We start from the raw sequence: 12,039 nt of genomic DNA, 5'->3' as shown, positions 1-12,039 counted from the left end.
CATATCTATGAGAAAGATGTAGATCAAATTTCTACCTAGATTTGAGCAATATTAATACCTTCATAATTTTTTTTAAAGAATTCAAGAAATGAAATTGAGTTTTATAAGAGTACCTGTTTATCAAAACATATTAATACTTGCGTAGTGATTGAGTATGTTTTCGTGTTTAAGATTACAATACATATAAAGAAGAATTTATAACAGGAAACACATTTTCATCATCAACAATAAATTATGTATGCATTTCTTACTCTTAACGTTGGTGATGTGGCTTAGTGGTTAAAGCGCCTGTCTCGTAAACAGGAAATCCTGAGTTCAAATCTCAGCAGCACCGAACTCTTTTCTCCATGCTTTCCGAATAATTTTCATCAAACAAATGTTGAATACAATTTAAGAATAAACATCTGGTTCTATGAACTTTAGAATAAGTTATCTTAAAAATTAAATAAAATGCTTGGTATTGTGAAGATTTTTGTAGGAATGCATTGACTGAAATAGGGAAAAGAAAATGACAAAGAACAAGATAGAGGTGAATGATCACTCTATTGTGGAATTCAACAAATCCATTCTTTAGCAAGGAATATTTTAAAATGATATGAATAGGGTAAACTTCAAATTAGAGAGGTGTTTTTGAATAAGTGAAGAGTCTTCATTCATCTTAAGTGTTTGAGTAGAGAAGTGTGTGAACTTAGAAAAGAATATGAAAGTGAAAAAGCAATATTCTCTTGAACACCATAAAGAAAAGTGTTTCAAATTTAAGAATCAAGTGGGTGCTGTGGCTTAGCTGGTTAAAGTGCCTGTCTAGTAAACAGGAGATCCTGAGTTCATCTCTCAGCAGTGCCTTGCATTTTCTCATTGTTATATAACAAATCATTTTCATTAGGTCTTATTCCGATACAATTAAAATATAAAAGTCTGATTCATCTTACTGTTGAACAGATCATCTTAAACCTTATAAAAACACAAGTATTTTCAAGATTATAGAATGAATACTGTTATTGCCAAATAAAAAAAATACATATCTATGAGAAAGACGTAGATGAAATTTCTACCTAGATTTGAGCAATATTTATACCTTCGTGATTTTTTTTTAAAGAATTCAATAAATGAAATTGAGTTTTATAAGAGTACCTGTTTATTAAAACATATTAATACTTGCGTAGTGATTGAGTATGTTTTCGTGTTTAAGATTAGAATACATATAAAGAAGAATTTATAGCAGGAAACACATTTTCATCATCAACAATAAATTATGTATGCATTTCTTACTATTAATGTTGGTGCTGTGGCTTAGTGGTTAAAGCGCCTGTCTCGTAAACAGGAAATCCTGAGTTTAAATCTCAACAGTACCTAACTGTTTTCTCCATGCTTTCCGAATAATTTTCATCAAACAAATGATGAATACAATTTAAGAATAAACATCTGGTTCTATGAACTTTAGAAAAAGTTATCATAAAAATTAAATAAAATGCTTGGTATTGAGAAGATTTTTGTAGGAATGCATTGACTGAAATAGGGAAAAGAAAATGACAAAGAACAAGATACAGGTGAATGATCACTCTATTGTTGAATTCAACTAATCCATTCTTCAGCAAGGTATATTTTAAAATGATATGAATAGGGTAAGCTTCAAATTAGAGAGGTGTTTTTGAATAAGTGAAGAGTCTTCATTCATCTTAAGTGTTTGAGTAGAGAAGTGTGTGAACTTAGAAAAGAATATGAAAGTGAAAAAGCAATATTCTCTTGAACACCATAAAGAAAAGTGTTTCAAATTTAAGAATCAAGTGGGTGCTGTGGCTTAGCTGGTTAAAGCGCCTGTCTAGTAAACAGGAGATCCTGAGTTCAAATCTCAGCAGCGCCTTGCTTTTCTCATTGTAATATATAACAAATCATTTTCATTAGGTCTTATTCCGATACAATTAAAATATAAAAGTCTGATTCATCTTACTGTTGAACAGATCATCTTTAACCTTATAAAAACCCAAGTATTTTCAAGATTATAGAATGAATAATGTTATTGCAAAATGAAAAAAATACATATCTATGAGAAAGACGTCGATGACATTTCTACCTAGATTGGAGTAATATTATTACCTTCATGAAAAAAAATTGTAAAGAATTCAAGAAATGAAATTGGGTTTTATAAGAGTACCTGTTTATTAAAACATATTAATACTTGCGTAGTGATTGAGTATGTTTTCCTGTTTAAGATTACAATACATATAAAGAAGAATTTATAGCAGGAAACACATTTTCACCATCAACAATGAATAATTTATGCATTGCTTACTATTAACGTTGGTGCTGTGGCTTAGTGGTTATAGCGCCTGTCTCATAAATAGGAAATCCTGAGTTCAAATCTCAGCAGCACCTAAATGTTTTCTCCATGCTTTCCGAATAATTTTCATCAAACAAATGTTGAATACAATTTAAGAATAAACATCTGGTTCTATGAACTTTAGAATAAGTTATCTTAAAAATTAAATAAAATGCTTGGTATTGTGAAGATTTTTGTAGGAATGCATTGACTGAAATAGGGAAAAGAAAATGACAAAGAACAAGATAGAGGTGAATGATCACTCTATTGTTGAATTCAACTAATCCATTCTTCAGCAAGGTATATTTTAAAATGATATGAATAGGGTAAACTTCAAATTAGAGAGGTGTTTTTGAATAAGTGAAGAGTCTTCATTCATCTTTAGTGTTTGAGTAGAGAAGTGTGTGAACTTAGAAAAGAATATGAAAGTGAAAAAGCAATATTCTCTTGAACACCATAAAGAAAAGTGTTTCAAATTTAAGAATCAAGTGGGTGCTGTGGCTTAGCTGGTTAAAGCGCCTGTCTAGTAAACAGGAGATCCTGAGTTCATCTCTCAGCAGTGCCTTGCATTTTCTCATTGTTATATAACAAATCATTTTCATTAGGTCTTATTCCGATACAATTAAAATATAAAAGACTGATTCATCTTACTGTTGAACAGATCACCTTTAACCTTATAAAAACCCAGGTATTTTCAAGATTATAGAATGAATACTGCTATTGCAAAATGAAAAAAAGTACATATCTATGAGAAAGACATAGATGAAATGCCTACCAAGATTGGAGCAATATTATTACCTTCATGAAAAAAATTGTAAAGAATTCAAGAAATGAAATTGGGTTTTATAAGAGTACCTGTTTATTAAAATATATGAATCCTTGTGTAGTGATTGAGTATCTTTTCGTGTTTAAGATTACAATACATATAAAGAAGAATTTATAGCAGAAAACACATTTTCATCATCAACAATAAATTATTTATGCATTTTTTACTATTACCGTTGGTGCTGTGGCTTAGTGGTTAAAGCTCCTATCTCGTAAACAAGAAATCCTGAGTTCAAATCTCAGCAGCATTTAACTGTTTTCTTCATGCTTTCCGAATAATTTTCATCAAACAAGTGATGAATACAATTTAAGTATAAACATCTGGTTCTATGAACTTTAGAATAAGTTATCCTAAAAATTAAATAAAATACTTGGTATTGTGAAGATTTTTGTAGGAATGCATTGATTGAAATAGGGAAAAGAAAATGACAAAGAACAAGATAGAGGTGAATGATCACTCTATTGTTGAATTCAACTAATCCATTCTTCAGCAAGGTATATTTTAAAATGATATGAATAGGGTAAACTTCAAATTAGAGAGGTGTTTTTGAATAAGTGAAGAGTCTTCATTCATCTTAAGTGTTTGAGTAGAGAAGTGTGTGAACTTAGAAAAGAATATGAAAGTGAAAAAGCAATATTCTCTTGAACACCATAAAGAAAAGTGTTTCAAATTTAAGAATCAAGTGGGTGCTGTGGCTTAGCTGGTTAAAGCGCCTGTCTAGTATACAGGAGATCCTGAGTTCAACGCTCAGCAGTGCCTTGCTTTTCTCATTGTTATATAACAAATCATTTTCATTAGGTCTTATTCCGATACAATTAAAATATAAAAGTCTGATTCATCTTACTGTTGAACAGATCATCTTAAACCTTATAAAAACACAAGTATTTTCAAGATTATAGAATGAATACTGTTATTGCCAAATGAAAAAAATACATATCTATGAGAAAGACGTAGATGAAATTTCTACCTAGATTTGAGCAATATTAATACCTTCATGATTTTTTTTTAAAGAATTCAAGAAATGAAATTGAGTTTTATAAGAGTACCTGTTTATTAAAACATATTAATACTTGCGTAGTGATTGAGTATGTTTTCGTGTTTAAGATTAGAATACATATAAAGAAGAATTTATAGCAGGAAACACATTTTCATCATCAACAATAAATTATGTATGCATTTCTTACTATTAATGTTGGTGCTGTGGCTTAGTGGTTAAAGCGCCTGTCTCGTAAACAGGAAATCCTGAGTTCAAATCTCAACAGCACCTAACTGTTTTCTCCATGCTTTCCGAATAATTTTCATCAAACAAATGATGAATACAATTTAAGAATAAACATCTGGTTCTATGAACTTTAGAATAAGTTATCTTAAAAATTAAATAAAATGCTTGGTATTGAGAAGATTTTTGTAGGAATGCATTGACTGAAATAGGGAAAAGAAAATGACAAAGAACAAGATACAGGTGAATGATCACTCTATTGTTGAATTCAACTAATCCATTCTTCAGCAAGGTATATTTTAAAATGATATGAATAGGGTAAGCTTCAAATTAGAGAGGTGTTTTTGAATAAGTGAAGAGTCTTCATTCATCCTAAGTGTTTGAGTAGAGAAGTGTGTGAACTTAGAAAAGAATGTGAAAGTGAAAAAGCAATATTCTCTTGAACACCATAAAGAAAAGTGTTTCAAATTTAAGAATCAAGTGGGTGCTGTGGCTTAGCTGGTTAAAGCGCCTGTCTAGTAAACAGGAGATCCTGAGTTCAAATCTCAGCAGCGCCTTGCTTTTCTCATTGTAATATATAACAAATCATTTTCATTAGGTCTTATTCCGATACAATTAAAATATAAAAGTCTGATTCATCTTACTGTTGAACAGATCATCTTTAACCTTATAAAAACCCAAGTATTTTCAAGATTATAGAATGAATAATGTTATTGTAAAATGAAAAAAATACATATCTATGAGAAAGACGTCAATGAAATGTCTACCTAGATTGGAGTAATATTATTACCTTCATGAAAAAAAATTGTAAAGAATTCAAGAAATGAAATTGGGTTTTATAAGAGTACCTGTTTATTAAAACATATTAATACTTGCGTAGTTATTGAGTATGTTTTCCTGTTTAAGATTACAATACATATAAAGAAGAATTTATAGCAGGAAACACATTTTCACCATCAACAATGAATAATTTATGCATTGCTTACTATTAACGTTGGTGCTGTGGCTTAGTGGTTAAAGCGCCTTTCTCATAAACAGGAAATCCTGAGTTCAAATCTCAGCAGAACCTAACTGTTTTCTCCATGCTTTCCGAATAATTTACATCCAACAAATTTTGAATACAATTTAAGAATAAACATCTGGATCTATGAACTTTAGAATAAGTTATCTTAAACATTAAATAAAATGCTTGGTATTGTGAAGATTTTTGTAGGAATACATTGACTGAAATAGGGAAAAGAAAATGACAAAGAACAAGATAGAGGTGAATGATCACTCTATTGTTGAATTCAACTAATCCATTCTTCAGCAAGGGATATTTTAAAATGATATGAATAGGGTAAACTTCAAATTAGAGAGGTGTTTTTGAATAAGTGAAGAGTCTTCATTCATCTTAAGTGTTTGAGTAGAGAAGTGTGTGAACTTAGAAAAGAATATGAAAGTGAAAAAGCAATATTCTCTTGAACACCATAAAGAAAAGTGTTTCAAAATAAAGAATCAAGTGGGTGCTGTGGCTTAGCTGGTTAAAGCGCCTGTCTAGTAAACAGGAGATCCTGAGTTCAACTCTGAGCAGTCCCTTGCTTTTCTCATTGTTATATAACAAATCATTTTCATTAGGTCTTATTCCGATACAATTAAAATATAAAAGTCTGATTCATCTTACTGTTGAACAGATCATCTTTAACCTTATAAAAACCCAAGTATTTTCAAGATTATAGAATGAATACTGTTATTGCAAAATGAAAAAAAGACATATCTATGAGAAAGACGTAGATGAAATGTCTACCTAGATTGGAGCAATATTATTACCTTCATGAAAAAAAATTGTAAAGAATTCAAGAAATGGAATTGGGTTTTATAAGAGTACCTTTTTATTAAAACATAATAATCCTTGCGTAGTGATTGAGTATCTTTACTTGTTTAAGATTATAATACATATAAAGAAGAATTTATAGCAGAAAACAAATTTTCATCATTAACAATAAATTCTTTATGCATTTTTTACTATTACTGTTGGTGCTGTGACTTAGTGGTTAAAGCTCCTGTCTCGTAAACAGGAAATCCTGAGTTCAATTCTCAGCAGCATTTAACTGTTTTCTCCATGCTTTCCGAATAATTTTCATCAAACAAGTGTTGAATACAATTTAAGTATAAACATCTGGTTCTATGAACTTTAGAATAAGTTATCTTAAAAATGTAATAAAATGCTTGGTATTGTGAGGATTTTTGTAGGAATGCATTGACTGAAATAGGGAAAAGAAAATGACAAAGAACAAGATAGAGGTGAATGATCACTCTATTGTTAAATTCAACTAATCCATTCTTCAGCAAGGTATATTTTAAAATGATATGAATAGGGTAAACTTCAAATTAGAGACATGTTTTTGAATAAGTGAAGAGTCTTCATTCATCTTAAGTTTATGAGTAGAGAAGTGTGTGAACTTAGAAAAGAATATGAAAGTGAAAAAGCATTATTCTCTTGAACACCATAAAGAAAAAGTTTTCAAAATTAAGAATCAAGTGGGTGCTGTGGCTTAGCTGGTTAAAACGCCTTTCTAGTAAACAGGAGATCCTGAGTTCAACTCTGAGCTGTGCCTTGCTTTTCTCATTGTTATATAACAAATCATTTTCATTAGGTCTTATTCCGATACAATTAAAATATAAAAGTCTGATTCATCTCACTGTTGAACAGATCATCTTAAACCTTATAAAAACACAAGTATTTTCAAGATTATAGAATGAATACTGTTATTGCCAAATCAAAAAAATACATATCTATGAGAAAGAGGTAGATGAAATGTCTACCTAGATTGGAGCAATATTATTACCTTCATGAAAAAAATTGTAAAGAATTCAAGAAATGAAATTGGGTTTTATAAGAGTACCTGTTTATTAAAACATATTAATACTTGCGTAGTGATTGAGTATGTTTTCGTGTTTAAGATTACAATACATATAAAGAAGAATTTATAGCAGGAAACACATTTTCATCATCAACAATTAATTATGTATGCATTTCTTACTATTAACGTTGGTGCTGTGGCTTAGTGGTTAAAACGCCTGTCTCGAAAACAGGAAATCCTGAGTTCAAACCTCAGCAGCACCTAAATGTTTTCTCCATGCTTTCCGAATAATTTTCATCAAACAAATGTTGAATACAATTTAAGAATAAACATCTGGTTCTATGAACTTTAGAATAAGTTATCTTAAAAATTAATTAAAATGCTTGGTATTGTGAAGATTTTTGTAGGAATGCATTGACTGAAATAGGGATAAGAAAATGACAAAGAACAAGATAGAGGTGAATGTTCACTCTATTGTTGAATTCAACTAATCCATTCTTCAGCAAGGTATATTTTAAAATGATATGAATAGGGTAAGCTTCAAATTAGAGAGGTGTTTTTGAATAAGTGAAGAGTCTTCATTCATCTTAAGTGTTTGAGTAGAGAAGTGTGTGAACTTAGAAAAGAATATGAAAGTGAACAAGCAATATTCTCTTGAACACCATAAAGAAAAGTGTTTCAAATTTAAGAATCAAGTGGGTGCTGTGGCTTAGCTGGTTAAAGCGCCTGTCTAGTAAACAGGAGATCCTGAGTTCAAATCTCAGCAGCGCCTTGCTTTTCTCATTGTTATATAACAAATCATTTTCATTAGGTCTTATTCCGATACAATTAAAATATAAAAGTCTGATTCATCTTACTGTTGAACAGATCACCTTTAACCTTATAAAAACCCAGGTATTTTCAAGATTATAGAATGAATACTGTTATTGCAAAATGAAAAAAAGTACATATCTATGAGAAAGACGTAGATGAAATGTCTACCAAGATTGGAGCAATATTATTACCTTCATGAAAAAAAATTGTAAAGAATTCAAAAAATGAAATTGGGTTTTATAAGAGTACCTGTTTATTAAAACATATGAATCCTTGTGAAGTGATTGAGTATCTTTTCGTGTTTAAGATTACAATACATATAAAGAAGAATTTATAGCAGAAAACACATTTTCATCATCAACAATAAATTATTTATGCATTTTTTACTATTACCGTTGGTGCTGTGGCTAAGTGGTTAAAGCTCCTATCTCGTAAACGGGAAATCCTGAGTTCAAATCTCAGCAGCATTCAACTGTTTTCTTCATGCTTTCCGAATAATTTTCATCAAACAAGTGTTGAATACAATTTAAGTATAAACATATGGTTCTATGAACTTTAGAATAAGTTATCTTAAAAATTAAATAAAATACTTGGTATTGTGAAGATTTTTGTAGGAATGCATTGATTGAACTAGGGAAAAGAAAATGACAAAGAACAAGATAGAGGTGAATGATCACTCTATTGTTGAATTCAACTAATCCATACTTCAGCAAGGTATATTTTAAAATGATATGAATAGGGTAAACTTCAAATTAGAGAGGTGTTTTTGAATAAGTGAAGAGTCTTCATTCATCTTAAGTTTATGAGTAGAGAAGTGTGTGAACTTAGAAAAGAATATGAAAGTGAAAAAGCATTATTCTCTTGAACACCATAAAGAAAACGTTTTCAAAATTAAGAATCAAGTGGGTGCTGTGGCTTAGCTGGTTAAAACGCCTGTCTAGTAAACAGGAGATCCTGAGTTCAACTCTGAGCTGTGCCTTGCTTTTCTCATTGTTATATATCATATCATTTTCATTAGGTCTTATTCCGATACAATTAAAATATAAAAGTCTGATTCATCTTACTGTTGAACAGATCATCTTAAACCTTATAAAAACACAAGTATTTTCAAGATTATAGAATGAATACTGTTATTGCCAAATGAAAAAAATACATATCTATGAGAAAGAAATAGATGAAATTTCTACCTAGATTTGAGCAATATTAATACCTTCATGATTTTTTTTTTAAAGGATTCAAGAAATGAAATTGAGTTTTATAAGAGTACCTGTTTATTAAAACATATTGATACTTGCGTAGTGATTGAGTATGTTTTCGTGTTTAAGATTACAATACATATAAAGAAGAATTTATAGCAGGAAACACATTTTCATCATCAACAATAAATTATGTATGCATTTCTTACTATTAACGTTGGTGCTGTGGCTTAGTGGTTAAAGCGCCTGTCTCGTAAACAGGAAATCCTGAGTTCAATTCTCAGCAGCACCTAACTGTTTTCTCCATGCTTTCTGAATAATTTTCATCAAACAAATTTTGAATACAATTTAAGAATAAACATCTGGTTCTATGAACTTTAGAATAAGTTATCTTAAAAATTAAATAAAATGCTTGGTATTGTGAAGATTTTTGTAGGAATGCATTGACTGAAATAGGGATAAGAAAATGACAAAGAACAAGATGGAGGTGAATGTTCACTCTATTGTTGAATTCAACTAATCCATTCTTCAGCAAGGTATATTTTAAAATGATATGAATAGGGTAAACTTCAAATTAGAGAGGTGTTTTTGAATAAGTGAAGAGTCTTCATTCATCTTAAGTGTTTGAGTAGAGAAGTGTGTGAACTTAGAAAAGAATATGAAAGTGAAAAAGCAATATTCTCTTGAACACCATAAAGAAAAGTGTTTCAAATTTAAGAATCAAGTGGGTGCTGTGGCTTAGCTGGTTAAAGCGCCTGTCTAGTAAACAGGAGATCCTGAGTTCAAATCTCAGCAGCGCCTTGCTTTTCTCATTGTTATATAACAAATCATTTTTATTAGGTCTTATTCCGATACAATTAAAATATAAAAGTCTGATTCATCTTACTGTTGAACAGATCATCTTTAACCTTATAAAAACCCAAGTATTTTCAAGATTATAGAATGAATACTGTTATTGCAAAATGAAAAAAATACTTATCTATGAGAAAGACGTAGATGAAATGTCTACCTAGATTGGAGCAATATTATTACCTTCATGAAAAAAATTGTAAAGAATTCAAGAAATGAAATTGGGTTTTATAAGAGTACCTGTTTATTAAAACATATTAATACTTGCGTAGTGATTGAGTATGTTTTCGTGTTTAAGATTACAATACATATAAAGAAGAATTTATAGCAGGAAACACATTTTCATCATCAACAATAAATTATGTATGCATTTCTTACTATTAACGTTGGTGCAGTGGCTTAGTGGTTAAAGCGCCTGTCTCGTAAACAGGAAATCCTGAGTTCAAATCTCAGCAGCACCTAAATGTTTTCTCCATGCTTTCCGAATAATTTTCATCAAACAAATGTTGAATACAATTTAAGAATAAACATCTGGTTCTATGAACTTTAGAATAAGTTATCTTAAACATTAAATAAAATGCTTGGTATTGTGAAGATTTTTGTAGGAATGCATTGACTGAAATAGGGAAAAGAAAATGACAAAGAACAAGATAGAGGTGAATGATCACTCTATTGTTGAATTCAACTAATCCATTCTTCAGCAAGGTATATTTTAAAATGATATGAATAGGGTAAACGTCAAATTAGAGAGGTGTTTTTGAATAAGTGAAGAGTCTTCATTCATCTTAAGTGTTTGAGTAGAGAAGTGTGTGAACTTAGAAAAGAATATGAAAGTGAAAAAGCAATATTCTCTTGAAAACCATCAAGAAAAGTGTTTCAAATTTAAGAATCAAGTGGGTGCTGTGGCTTAGCTGGTTAAAGCACCTGTCTAGTAAACAGGAGATCCTGAGTTCATCTCTCAGCAGTGCCTTGCTTTTCTCATTGTTATATAACAAATCATTTTCATTAGGTCTTATTCCGATACAATTAAAATATAAAAGTCTGATTCATCTTACTGTTGAACAGATCACCTTTAACCTTATAAAAACCCAGGTATTTTCAAGATTATAGAATGAATACTGTTATTGCAAAATGAAAAAAGTACATATCTATGAGAAAGACGTAGATGAAATGTCTACCAAGATTGGAGCAATATTATTACCTTCATGAAAAAAAATTGTAAAGAATTCAAGAAATGAAATTGGGTTTTATAAGAGTACCTGTTTATTAAAAGATATGAATCCTTGTGAAGTGATTGAGTATCTTTTCGTGTTTAAGATTACAATACATATAAAGAAGAATTTATAGCAGAAAACACATTTTCATCATCAACAATAAATTATTTATGCATTTTTTACTATTACCGTTGGTGCTGTGGCTAAGTGGTTAAAGCTCCTATCTCGTAAACAGGAAATCCTGAGTTCAAATCTCAGCAGCATTTAACTGTTTTCTTCATGCTTTCCGAATATTTTTCATCAAACAAGTGTTAAATACAATTTAAGTATAAACATCTGGTTCTATGAACTTTAGAATAAGTTATCTTAAAAATTAAATAAAATACTTGGTATTGTGAAGATTTTTGTAGGAATGCATTGATTGAAATAGGGAAAAGAAAATGACAAAGAACAAGATAGAGGTGAATGATCACTCTATTGTTGAATTCAACTAATCCATACTTCAGCAAGGTATATTTTAAAATGATATGAATAGGGTAAACTTCAAATTAGAGAGGTGTTTTTGAATAAGTGAAGAGTCTTCATTCATCTTAAGTTTATGAGTAGAGAAGTGTGTGAACTTAGAAAAGAATATGAAAGTGAAAAAACATTATTCTCTTGAACACCATAAAGAAAAAGTTTTCAAAATTAAGAATCAAGTGGGTGCTGTGGCTTAGCTGGTTAAAACGCCTGTCTAGTAAACAGGAGATCCTGAGTTCAACT

General features: G+C 30.0%; 8 non-coding genes across 8 annotated transcripts; all 8 read left to right on the top strand.

The window, feature by feature from the left end:
• The first annotated feature begins 1,787 nt into the window (after positions 1–1,787).
• Positions 1,788–1,861, top strand: TRNAT-AGU (transfer RNA threonine (anticodon AGU)). The gene has a single exon. It is a non-coding gene; the product is annotated as a tRNA-Thr (tRNA).
• Positions 1,862–2,300: 439 nt separating this feature from the next.
• Positions 2,301–2,373, top strand: TRNAM-CAU (transfer RNA methionine (anticodon CAU)). The gene has a single exon. It is a non-coding gene; the product is annotated as a tRNA-Met (tRNA).
• A 1,964-nt stretch (positions 2,374–4,337) lies between these two features.
• TRNAT-CGU (transfer RNA threonine (anticodon CGU)) lies at positions 4,338–4,410 on the top strand. The gene has a single exon. It is a non-coding gene; the product is annotated as a tRNA-Thr (tRNA).
• A 435-nt stretch (positions 4,411–4,845) lies between these two features.
• TRNAT-AGU (transfer RNA threonine (anticodon AGU)) lies at positions 4,846–4,919 on the top strand. Its single transcript has one exon. It is a non-coding gene; the product is annotated as a tRNA-Thr (tRNA).
• A 2,984-nt stretch (positions 4,920–7,903) lies between these two features.
• On the top strand, positions 7,904–7,977 carry TRNAT-AGU (transfer RNA threonine (anticodon AGU)). The gene has a single exon. It is a non-coding gene; the product is annotated as a tRNA-Thr (tRNA).
• Positions 7,978–9,433: 1,456 nt separating this feature from the next.
• On the top strand, positions 9,434–9,506 carry TRNAT-CGU (transfer RNA threonine (anticodon CGU)). The gene has a single exon. It is a non-coding gene; the product is annotated as a tRNA-Thr (tRNA).
• Positions 9,507–9,941: 435 nt separating this feature from the next.
• On the top strand, positions 9,942–10,015 carry TRNAT-AGU (transfer RNA threonine (anticodon AGU)). Its single transcript has one exon. It is a non-coding gene; the product is annotated as a tRNA-Thr (tRNA).
• A 436-nt stretch (positions 10,016–10,451) lies between these two features.
• Positions 10,452–10,524, top strand: TRNAT-CGU (transfer RNA threonine (anticodon CGU)). Its single transcript has one exon. It is a non-coding gene; the product is annotated as a tRNA-Thr (tRNA).
• The last annotated feature ends 1,515 nt before the right edge of the window (positions 10,525–12,039 follow it).

The sequence above is a fragment of the Lissotriton vulgaris genome, chromosome 12 (genome assembly GCF_964263255.1).
Source record: "Lissotriton vulgaris chromosome 12, aLisVul1.2, whole genome shotgun sequence".
Classification (NCBI taxonomy): domain Eukaryota; kingdom Metazoa; phylum Chordata; class Amphibia; order Caudata; family Salamandridae; genus Lissotriton; species Lissotriton vulgaris.
This window is presented reverse-complemented; position numbering and strand designations above follow the sequence as displayed.